Here is an 11521-nt window from a genome sequence, read left to right on the forward strand (position 1 = left end):
TTTAGGATTAACAAAAAGTTTCATTGTAATTAATCAAGAAACCTTCACTCTTAAGTTTTATCTACTGCATTTCTCTGCTACAGTTAATCCTTATGGAAATTTTTATAAGTGATTCTTCAATTCTTAATTATCTACTCTAAACCTTGTGGGGTTATTAAGCGATTTCCTCCATAATATATTGCCTAATTTGTGTCTCCTGCTAATAGAAAACTATGTTAATTAGAATTGGAAAAAAATTGCAAATTATTCCTCCCATTTTTCTGATTTCACAGCAAGAAGGGGAGTAGTTTGCTGGAGGCAGAGGAGAAGAAGAAGGGCCGTGTATGAAAACAGAGTAGAAAAGAGGTAGATTACACTGACATTCAGTTGGTGATGGATTGCTTCTGCTGAATAGTGCCCTTTTATTCAACTGTCCTGTTGGTATAAAATTGTATTCTGTAGGTTCAAGAATAGTTTGCTTAATATTTTGATAATTACAGAAATTTAACCCAGGCATTTAAACCAATACAATTTTCCCAACTAATCTGAATTTGTTAATAAGCCAGCATTTATTGATCACTTACTATGTCTGTGGCATTCTGCCAGTCTTGTGGCTGGGCATCATTAGATGAAGAAACAGATCTAAAGAGCTCTGAGTCAGTGGGCAAAGGCAGGATTCCAGTGCAGCTGTAACCCTTGTGGCAGAGACAATGCTGCTCTGAATTTACCCCAGGGATTCCTCGTGCTGGGTACAGGGGAAGCCCACGTTTGCCAGCACTCCTGGCGGGGAGCTGCTATCCCCGTGACTGATTGGATTTGGGGCCAGGAGCTCTCTCTGTGTGGTGCTCCCTCCTTCAGGGACATCCAGTGTTGTGGGCACTTTGCAGTCACCTGTGTTGACACTTTGAGCCAGCTTAGTCCCACTCCAGGACTGTGCTGATTTGCTCGTTCTTTTAAGAGGAGCGTCTGCTACCAGCTGCTGCTGCCATCACAGTTTGTCCACAATAGTGAGGAGTAGCAACTGTTAATTGAGCACCTAGCATGTGCAGGAGCTGAAGTCGGCCTCCACAGCCTGCGCTCTTAACCAGCGTGCTCGGCACAGCTCTCAAATGGGGTTTGTATTGTCTCAGTTGTGTAGAGTGGAAACTGACCGGGGGGCCCGGGACAAGTGCTCTTAGCTCTTGGAGGCTAAGCCTCCTGGGAGGAGTTTGAGGCATCCTTCCCATCAGCGCCCACGTGAGCTGTGCTGTCCTCCTGGCTTCATTCTGCCCCAAAGCGAGCTGGCCCTTCTCCACGATGCGGTGTTGTCTCTGTTGCTGTCAACTGACCGCCCCGGGAAGCCCACAGCCTCCCTGACTCCAACCTTATCTACGAACAGGACACCCTCCTCTGCACATCACTGAGCCGCCTGTGAGGCCAGCTGTACTCCTCAATCGGGCTCTATTCATCTGTGACCTTAGGCGGGAGCGGAGGAGGGACAGGCCAGCTGCCCCCTTTCCACCTGAGTGGCTGTGATATGAAGTCCCACTTTGGAACGCTGAGACGCCCGAGCCTCGCCGAGCTCCCCAGGCGCCCACATCCCTGCATGAAAGGCCCTTCTTGTTCTGCGAGTGCGGCCAACTGTGAGATAGCCTCCAAGGTGCTTTTCATGTGACTGCATCCAGGCGCTCCCCGCTGCATTTTAATAGCCAAGTCAAAGGTAACTTGATAGGCAGATATGCCTGGAGCCTGGGAACAGGCCTTATATTCATTTATCCCTACTTTAAAAAATTTAAATGAAATAGCTGTCATTGCTAATTTCCCCCTGCTTTCTTAAATATCTCAGTGTGTAATTTAACAAGCAGCTGAACTTACTTCATAGTTAGCAAGAAACTAAAGCCCCTGAAACAGGATTTGCCGATGTCATATTTTCCCAGATTCATCTAGTCATCCCCGGGTATAGCTTCACTGTTGATCCAGTAAGACATGGGGTACGGATCTCAGGACCCTAGTTATCATCTCATTGTGAGGTCCCTGCTGTCTGCCACGCTCTGGTGACTCCTAGAAACAGCCAGGAGATATAGCCAGAGCTAAACAGAGAGTGGATTAATTCCTTAAGAAGATGGAAGGATATGGTGGACTGTATTGAATTTGCATTTCACTTTGGATGTTGGTGTTGCCAGTGGGAATTCACTCTCGTAGAAAAACCTCGCTGGGTGCCAAGGGCAGAGTCACATGCCTCTCTGAGGTTGATCCGCTAATCTGTAACAGGAAAGGTCTCTGCACACCAGGACTGGAGGTCAGCTTTTGGAAAAGTGCACAGACCCTGTGAGGTTCAGGGTGGTACCACCATGACCAGCCATCTGGATTTGCCCGGGCCGGAGGGATTTCTGGGGAAGCTAACATGCGGAAAGTCCCAGGCAAATCCGGATAGTTGGTCATGTTATCACTAAAATTTTACCCTACCTTTCTAAACACTTGTATTAGTAAAAACCAGAGGATTTACTCTGTCACATTTGTGTTTCTATTAGTAAAAATCTGTGCTTTGTTAGTGGTGTTTCTGTCTTTTTCAGACTGCAGGACACTTTCAATGGAAATGGTGGGGGCCCCTGTAATAAGATACTGGAACTGTGGTTCTCCACCGGGGTGTTTTGTTCTCACAGGGTGCAGGGAGTGAGTCAGGCATGACTTTTCTGGGCTCTAGGATGCCAGGTGTCCTGTTAGAAGAGGGATTTTATTCAAAACACCAGTAGCATCCCCGCTGAGGAGCCCTGGATCTGGCCAGATTCCTGCCGCATCCTGGTCCTGTTCCTTGATGGGCTGGTGGTCCAGCCCATTGGCAGAACACAGCCATTCCTGGGGGTGATGGCGAAGCCACTCTGTAACGAGAAGTGATGCCTCCACACTACTCACCCACTCACTTATTTCAGGACGTATTTATTGAGCACTTACCGCGTGCTCTGGAAATCAAGTGGCGAATAAGACATGGTTCCGTCTTCATGATGCTTATAGTCTAGCCAAGAATGCTGTACCAAAAAGCTGAGAACTGCTGGGAGGAAGGAAAACCAGGGTGATGGGGAGCCCAAGGCAGGTCAGCTCTCTTCATTCAGGGACAGTAAAGAAAGGAGTGGAGGAAACGACGGGCCCCATGGCACCTCCCCGTGAATAGCTAAGAGGCATCATGGTGAACAGGTCCAAAATAGTGCACTTGATTACCCCAAACCCTGCTCTTTCCACAACCTTCCCCATCGAAGGGGAGAACACTACCATCCTTCCTTGGCTCAAGCCAACATCTTTGGAGTCATCCTTTCTCTCCCATCCCACTCCCACACCCCGTCCATCAGTAAATTTGGTTGGATAAACCTTCCCAGTAGAATCCAACCGCATCTCCCCACCTTCCTGTTACGGTCTCATCCAAGCTGCCATCCTGGCTCAACTGGATTTTTGCAACATTCTCCTAAGCGGTCTCTGGGTTTCCACTCTTGCCCACTTACAGCCTGTTCTCAACCCAGCTGCCGGAGTGGCCCTTTGAGAGGGCATGCCACTGATAACGATAACAATAACTTACAGCAGCAGTAAGCAGGGTAAGTCCTTATAGCAATAAGTATGTGCTAGCTAGACACGTAATTGCTTTGTAAGTACTAACTACTTTGAATGGTCACAATAATTCTAGGAGGTGAGTACTACAGTCAGTTCTGCTCTAATGTGGCATATGCCTTCCTAAAAATCAATGTGCTGGCGAAATACATAAATACCACCCCTTGGAAAAGACAAAGCGTGCTGTAGACGTGGGTGTCGGAAGAGTCAGACAGGGTCAACCTGTGAGTTAGTGTGACGTGGTAAAAGGAGGGTTTTCTGAAAGGGAAAATTGTGACATCACCTGGGGAGGGTGTGGCCCCCAACACAGGCAGTGAACTGAGGCATCTGGGAGATGTTTGGGGCGTGTGTGTGTGCATTTGTGTGTCCATACTGGACTTCATTCACCTGGGTGCAGTTTTCTGTTCACTTTGTGTGTTTTGCAGTTGAAATCATGGATAGCCAAGCATGAAATTGCTCAGATATGCTCAGATTGTTCCCTGGCATATCATAAGTTGCATTAGAATAAACTTGGATTTTCAAAACAAGCGATATCATGAAACGGACTGCGTTGTCAGCCCCATTTAACAGACTAGGAAACTGAGGTACAAAAACATTAAGTACCCAAGGTCAAGTAGCTAGTAAGTGACAGAACTGGGTTTTGAACTTGAGTTGGATTTCAAACCTTTGCCCAGGAGCCTCCAGAGGCTTCTCCTCACCCTCAAAGCACACGTCCTCATCGTGGCTTGAAAGGCCTCGCCCAACCTGGCCCCCCACCAGCTCTCGACCTCATGCCCTGCTTCTCTCCCTTTACCCCCTTTCTATACCCCACCAGCCCCTTAATGTTTCTCTAGCCCCCAAGCATGCTCCCACCTCAGGGCCTTTGTTCATGTCTTTTCCTAGAATTCTCTTCCCGCAAATATTTACTGGGCTCATGCCCTCACTTCTTTCTGGTCTCTGCTGATCAAAGAGGCCCTCTTCAAGTACTGCAAGTCCCCTACATATGAACCTTCAAGTTACGAACTTTCAAAGATGCGAACGTGTGTTCTGTCAACATCAGGCGTGAGTGACATTGCAGCTCGCCCTCTGTCTCCTACTGCTGACCGTCCTTCAGCTCTACCATCTCCCATCTTCCCTCCCTCCTCCAGTCAGTAACTCTTCTTGCCTGTTCACTCGATGCCAGCCCCTGTATGCCAGCTGTTGTAGCGTTACTGTACTTTTCAAGGGACTGTACTGTAAGATTAAAAATGTTTTCTTTATTTTTTGTGTTTATTTGTTTTTTATGTATGATTTGTGTGAAAATATTATACATTATGATTTGTGTGAAAAGTATTATAAAAAAGTATTATAGAAGTATTATTATATACTGTATTACAGTACAGTGCTATATAGCCGATTGTGTTAGTTGGGTACCTAGGCTAACTTGGTTGGACTTACGAACAAATTGGACTTATGAATGTGCTCTTCAATGGAGTGCATTCGTATGTAGGGGACTTACCATACCTGAAATGAAGAGGAAGCCTCATCGTTACCTCTGTTCTGTGTTTAATTATTCTCTACATCACTTATTGACATATATTATAGTACCTCTTTATCTGTATTTTTAGTATATCTCCTTCACACCCTCCAAAAGAGTATGGGTTCCAGTGAAGGGACCTTTCTCTGTTCACTAGAACGGACCATAGTAGGTGCTCAATCAGCCTCTATGGAAGGAGTAAACCTGGGAGGACAGGGGAGGGGAATGTCCTAGGCAGTGAGGAAAGCAGATCGGAACCAATATTTGGTGCCTACACTGAGTGCTTTTAACTTCTCCCCCCTTTGAGGACTCTGAGGTCAGCTCCTCAAACTGGACCTGGCAAGAAGCCCGGAGAGACCCACTGGCTGGTCCCAGAGCTGGCAGAAGCGAAGTCAGAGGAGCGGAGGGAAAAACAAAAACATACAAACCTCCCACCCCTTTTCCCCAGAGGCCCCAGAATTTTCAGCCCAGCTTCACAACTCGGAGATGTAGGTTGAGATCAGAAAGTGCAGAAAGATTCTGCACCAGAACCGGGTCTTTTAGTGACCTCGATCCTGACTAGACAGGCTTGCAATGGACTTCCTTATAAAATGATCTCTCAGAGCTTATCCCAAGTGGGAAAAAGGTGCGCTTGTAATGAAAAAAGTAATAAATAATGTGTGTACGTGTATGATGTGTGTGGTATTCATCATGGACCAGACACTGGGGCTGTCTCTTTACTCAAAGTAGGATTAAAATAGCAGAGGTGGGCACCTCCGTGCTCACCATTTTACAAGTGAGGAGAAAGCGGCACAGAGTAGCTAACCAACCTGCCCAAGCTCACACAGCAGAACAAGGATATGAATTCATCTCAAAGGCCACATGCTCACTAAATTGTCATGCTGCTGAGGACAGCCTCCCTTGCAGCAAATGGAATTTGATTTTGGAGCATGGGAACTTCAGATTCATAAGGATCACTTTATCGTTGAAGAGAGGGGCAAGGGCTTGCCCAAGCCTACATAGCCAACCCAGGCCACATTCTCCCTTCCAAGCCCAGCGCTGTGGGCCCTCCCACCCACCCCGACACCTGTGTCTCTGAGATGGGCAACCACCTGAGGGGAGTTGAGATGAACCTTTTGTCTTCAAGGACTTTGCAATTGGGGGCACTTTTCCAACAAGGAAAATGCTTCTTAACATCCACCACATGTGGTAGCAATAACGTCCCCTTTCTGAACACATTTGAAATTTGACAGATCTCTGGGTAATTACCACACCATTTGGTAAACGAATGTTACCAACCGGTCTCCAAGGGGTAACTCAATGCCGATTCCTTGTCACAGCCCTGAAACCGTCCCCAGCGGAGCACCTGCTTCTGTCACCCTCCTGCCTCACACAGTGGAGCCTCGGCAGGGACCATGAATAAACTACTGGCGTGTTTATTAAACTGGTGTCAAACTACTGGAGGAGGAGAGTGTGCGACCGAGACTGTCCCTGCCCTGAAGGACTTCACCCTGCTCATGATCGTTCTCTCCAGGGGAAGGAGAGCACCTGATCAGCAGCCGCCCACCTGGCTGTGTCCAGCTCACCTCTCCCCCACCTGCGGTGGACGGTGATGGACCCAGAGCTGAGAACACACTCTGGGCTCCTGGATCCGGGAGAGTGTGGCCGGAAGAGGCGATATATTGGAGTCAAATGAGGTCTAGCCCCTGCAGGAAAGACTTTAGGCATATCCTTGACCTTCTTTGAAGCCTGGTCTCCTTCTCTGAAAATAGGAAACAAAGAAAACCTACCTCACAGGTTATTATGAGAATGAATGTAAGCTAACTAAAGAGCCAGCTGGGAATATTCTAGGCTTTGAGGTCTGTATGGTCTCTAGGGACTACTCAAGTCTTTTGTCATGGCCCAAAGCAGCCACAGACAATATGTGAACAAGTGGGCTTGGTTGAGTTCCAGTAAAACCTTATTTACTAAAACAGGGGGCAGGCTGGAATTGACCTGTGGGCCGCACCTAGGGCAGAGGAGAGGAGTCAGATAGAGCAGCTAGGTGAAAATCTGGCACATGGTAGGCATTAAGTAGAACCTATTATTATTATTATTACTGCAATTACTACTACTACTCTGCTTATTCCACCACTGTGGCTGGATGACCATGGGCAGCCATGATGCACTGGCCGTGTCAAAATAAAGTGAGATTAATATATAATGATAACAAGAATAATAAAAAATATTATAGTTGTTGTTGTAAGAATAACAACATTTATGAAAGGCTTACCATGTCCCTCCCAGTCACTCTTCTAAGCACTTTATACATATTAACTCATTTAAACCTCAGGGAGATTTTACTATACCCATTTTGCAGATGAGTAAACTGAGACAGAAAGATCTTAGTCACTTACTCAAAGCATGTAGCTAGGATTCAAACCTAGACGATATGGCTTCAGAGCCCAGATAACTTTTTTTTTGGCCACGCCAGGCAGCATGCGGGATCTTAGTTCCCCGACCGGGGATTGAACCCGTGCGCCCTGCCTTGAGAGCGTGGAGCCTTAACCACTGGATTGCCAGGGAAGTTCCCCAGATAACGCCTATTGGTACTTGGAGAACACTATATTGTTATCATTTATTATGTGATTCTTTCACTCATTTCTTTGCCTCTGCTTCAAGCGTGATGCCTTCCTGGGATTTGGGGTGCTAGCATTGCTCCGCCTGCTGCAGAGCTAGACCTCTGGCCTGGTCCTGTCCCTGGCTGGGGTGGATTCTTCTCCCAGGGTGCTTAGCTCCCCATCCTTGACTCTAATTACTGGCCGACCGACATGGGAGATGTTTTGGGCACAGCTAATTGTGCTCCAGCACCTGGGTAACTCTCATTTACTGGTGCTAATTAAATGACTTCAGTGCTAGGGGTGCCCATTACCTAGCTGATTCCGTTCCCTCTGCCCATTAACAGTAAAATTATAGAGCCTGGAAAAGGTCTGCTGGAAGAGAAATAACTCTTATTCAGGTGGGATGATTATTTCATTTTTACAGTAGATTACATCCTTTGAAACAAACAACTTGTAGACATCATTTCATTTTGGAAACCTCTTTCCCAACCCCCCAGTCCAAAATCTGGTGGATTTTGGTGATGGTAAAATTTCCATTTCAAGTGAAATTTTAATTTCTCATGGATTTATTGCCATTTTTCCACGGCGGGGAATGTATTTCCCTCTGAATTTAGAGTACTTGGTCTCCTAGACCAGCGCCTAGAATGCGTGGGGATCTGAGAGGCCAGGGAATGAGCTTTGCTCCCTCCCCAGTGGGCTCACAATGGCAAATTAAATCAGAAAAGCAAAACCATCAGCTTCTTGCCGGAGACATGTAACGCCAGCCCCGGGAAAGGAGGCGCAGCCGTGCCCTCTCCGTTGGACAGCCAGCTGAGCAGCGCGATCTAATGGATCTTTTCCACATTTGACGTGTGACTCATCTGTTATGTATATAGGAGTGTGTTTCTCAAGTGAGCCAGGCCAGAGGCTGACAGGATAGAACAAACCTTGCTTTATTGCCATTTGATTCCCGTCATTATAGGCTGGGGTCCTTGGGTTCTATACATTCCTTTGTTGAGCACGTGGGGAAAGATGATTTTTCCATGCATGGTGGGTCGTCTTTGAGGCCACACAGTCTACTGTTTCCAAAAAACAGCTGGGCGGTCATCTTCCGCTGCATTTCTTTGGAAACCTCAGTATCCTCCGTGCCACTCAAAGGTGAAGAGAGCAGCTAGCCAAGGCCAGATGGCATCTCTGCGAGCTCCCAGCTCCCCGAGGCAGCGAGGTGGGGGGTTTGTGGGGGGAGAGATGGAGGCAAGGTTTATGGGAGCGGGTCAATCCAGACAGGGGAAGAGGGAGTGCTCTGGCTAAAAATAGCGCGCGCACGAACTCCTGCCCCCCGCCAGTCCTTGGTGATTTCTCTGCTGACTTGGGTTTGGCTCTGGGAAGAACAGTGGGCTCGGAGAACGGTTCCGCAACTGGGGAGTGATGGAGGGAACCCGCCTGCCAGGTGGGTTTTCCAAGCCCTCGCAGCTCTAAACTTCTCCACATGTGAACAAGTGTTTACAGTTTTAAAGATGTGTTGAGTAATTGCACATGCAAGATATCTCCCCTTTAATGCGCACAGCATGTTCCCAGGTCTCCCCGAGAACACCCTGGTTGACTATGAAATTGTTTGCCTTGTCTGCATCCAGGCTTAAGGAGGCACGGGTTTGTGTTGAGATATAATTGGTAGCACTTGTGCCTTTGTAGTTCTTTTTTAGCTACTGAAAATTACCGGCTTAATCCACTCTTTACTTACCCAGATTAGGGTAGAAGCCCCGTGGAGACCCCTTCACATCCGAGAACAGAGTGGCAGTTCTTAAAACTTATTCTGAGGCTCACATAACATTTGGGAAGGCTGGTTAAACAACAAAAACAACAACAGCATTGATTCACTTTCGAGGTCTCTCCATTTTCTGGAATTCTGAATCCCCTCAGAAGACTATAATAATTGTTCCTTTGCTACTGAAAAGTCATTGAAAATCCTCCTGTTTTTACAGATGGGTTTCTTTGCGTCTCCCCTCCCCCTTCTCTTAATTATTCCTTGCTCCCTTTATTTTCATGGGAAAATAGCTGGTGTCACCTCAGGGAGACAGGCAGGGCATTCTGCTTTGCTTGTTATTTTTTATAGCGTTCTTTGTCCTCTCTCTGGCTTCCAGCAAAACATGGCCAAAATGGTTTGGCAGGTCACTTTGCATTAGTAAAACTCTGTGTCAGCCACACGGAGGCCCAGAGTAAAGGACTAACAGCAGCTTGCGAGTTGGAGAAACGTACCAGGCCTGCAAATGTCTTCCCATCAACCCTCTGATGGGGGTCCATGGGCAAGCAAGACCAAGGGGAGGGATGACACATCTCATCCCGGTGTCATCTGCCTGCCGGTTCACCGGCTGCTCCGGGATCTCCCCATCTCAGCTGACAAATGACGGAATGCCGCGAGCTGGCTGGTGCCTCGGTTAACTTCAGGGCTGCATTTTCCAACTTGAAAACCTTTTTACTACTGTTTTGCAATTTTCCCCACTGAGCACTTTGGCATCTGAGGAAGAGCCTCTGAGAAGTAGGGCGCAGGGGAACTGTATCCTCTTTCCTAGTTTGGCAACTCTGGCCCTGCTCCAGTCACCCTGCTTCTGTTGCCTTCGTTCCTCCTATAGACCTTCCGTGAAGTCAGACATGCAGATCCTCACCTGAGAGATGAGTACCTGTTTGCAGAACCGACCTTACAATTTCTAAAATCTTTGCAACATCTGAGCCTGAGCCTCTGTCTTGCTGGAATGAGACATGAATTACATTTAAATGAGAAGTAAAATTCTGTTCACACTCCTTGCTTTGACCCTTAACCTTTCCATGGGCTCTCACAGCCTCCCCTCTCCCTAAGCCAGGGCGGGGAAGCCTAACCCTGAGCGCTCCCCTTAACAGGATGGTCTGGTGGAGAGACAACTGGAGACTCTTGGCTTTTCTGCCCCGGCCCCCATAGCTGTGGCAAGAGAATTGGAGCATTTATCATTCGAGGGTAGTTACTTGTTTCTTTGCCATTTTGGGGGATTCTCAAGGGTAGTTTCTGTGGTTGCTCAGTTTGGTGCAACTCTCAACAGAAGACCTGGCACAGATCAGGTGCTCAATAAATATTGCTTGAGTAAAGCCTATATTATTCTCTCTGGACTCGTGCCCATTCCTGAGGTTGGTATTCATCCCAGAATATGCATTAGAGGTAAAATTCCCACAGCATGGAATAGAGGCAAGGGAACTGGATTGGAAATGGGAAGAGGAAGTCCAGATGTGGCCTCTGGAGGACCTGGGGTCAGTGCACAGGGCAGTCAGTGTTGGGGAGCTCCAGTGTGGAGAAGGGAAGCAATCCATGGGCAGTCCTGGGTGGTCTACACAGGACGGAAGTGTCAGGGTCTCCGTGCAGTCACCAGCAGCCACTGAGTGTCTGGGGAGGGAGGGAACCAGGCACTAGGTGGGGTCTTGCGGATCCAACAGGGAACAAAAGAGAAGCAAACACTGTCCTCCTGGTACACTGCTTACTGAAGGATAGATGATGACATGTAAAATTAGTAATTCTGAGAAGTGCTAGGAAGGAAATGCACCCCTCGCCAGCAGAGGTCAAGAGTAGACCCTAATCCAGGAATCATGTGGACAAGGGCGGATAAAGCAGTGGTTCCGCCAGGGGCTTGGCTCACAGGATCAGAGGGGACACGTGGCCTCCTGACTGGGGACGGGGCAGGGGTGGAGTCACGGCAAGGGAGGCTGGGTACTGAATCCCAGAAATCCAGGTCAGAGCTCCCGAAATCCATTCTGCGTCAGGCCAGGATTTGTCCTGAAGAAGGAGGCAGGGCTAAGCTTAAAGTTCAATGCCAATTTCATTCATTCATTCATCAAATTCATTCATTCATCAAATTCATTCATCAAATACCCTGTGACTGACATTGCTGTG

The sequence above is a fragment of the Delphinus delphis genome, chromosome 16 (genome assembly GCF_949987515.2).
Source record: "Delphinus delphis chromosome 16, mDelDel1.2, whole genome shotgun sequence".
NCBI lineage: Eukaryota > Metazoa > Chordata > Mammalia > Artiodactyla > Delphinidae > Delphinus > Delphinus delphis.